This window comes from Triticum dicoccoides, chromosome 7B, assembly GCF_002162155.2.
Source record: "Triticum dicoccoides isolate Atlit2015 ecotype Zavitan chromosome 7B, WEW_v2.0, whole genome shotgun sequence".
NCBI classification, from domain to species: Eukaryota; Viridiplantae; Streptophyta; class Magnoliopsida; order Poales; family Poaceae; genus Triticum; species Triticum dicoccoides.
In genome coordinates, this window is record NC_041393.1 from 606,408,643 (window position 1) to 606,409,538 (window position 896).

Here is an 896-nt window from a genome sequence, read left to right on the forward strand (position 1 = left end):
GCCGCTCCTGCATCATCGTATCATTTTTCTATAACAAGGAAAAGATGCAGCTGTCCTTCGCTCTCGCAATCTCTTCGATGGAACGTCAATGTTCGAGTAATGCTGCCAACTTCAATGGACAAATTGTATGGAGCGTCATGTCCTTTTCTCGGTTTCTTCATAATGATCGGTCGGCTGTGTGGCGCGTGCTTCAAGGACAACGAACACCCGTGGGGTAAGCAACGAGAGGCCATGCTACGAGTGGAGACAGAACTTGGTGCGAGCCCGCCGACCATGGTCAGCTGAGCTCATGACACCAATGAGTGCAAAGTATGCGACCAAAGTCATTTGGTGAGGCACCCGACACGACAGGGAGCTAGAATCGGAGAGGCTCAGTACTGCAACCGACACAATAGAAGCTAGAACCAGAGGCGCTTGGTGTTGCAACCCGGCATAGCGGCAAGCCATAGCAACTACAACCAGCAGAGGCGCCCAGTGCTGCAACCGGCACGACGGAGATTTGGAACCTATAATGAAGCATTATAATTTGCATGTTAGATACTTATACTATTCAATTTTCAAGATAATTTTATTATTTTTTCATTAAAATGGGCTGGCGTGGCAACATCTTTATATTCTAGTAGGAATTTTAGAACTGGTTGTCGCCTAGAGCAAGTCATGGGAAATTCCTTTGGGAGCATGCCAAGGAGATGGCCAGTATGTAAAGGGAACCATGCACTAAATCTTTGTCCTGATCATTGGAGGAATTGGTATACATTTGAAAAGTTTATGCACACTCAGTAGAGTGTCCAAATAAAGAGTGAAATGTGCCACCGGTCCATAAACTCAAACCGATTGCACATTTTAGGCCAATAACTCGGGGCCTGATCGGATTTAGTCCGCAAACTCGTTAATTT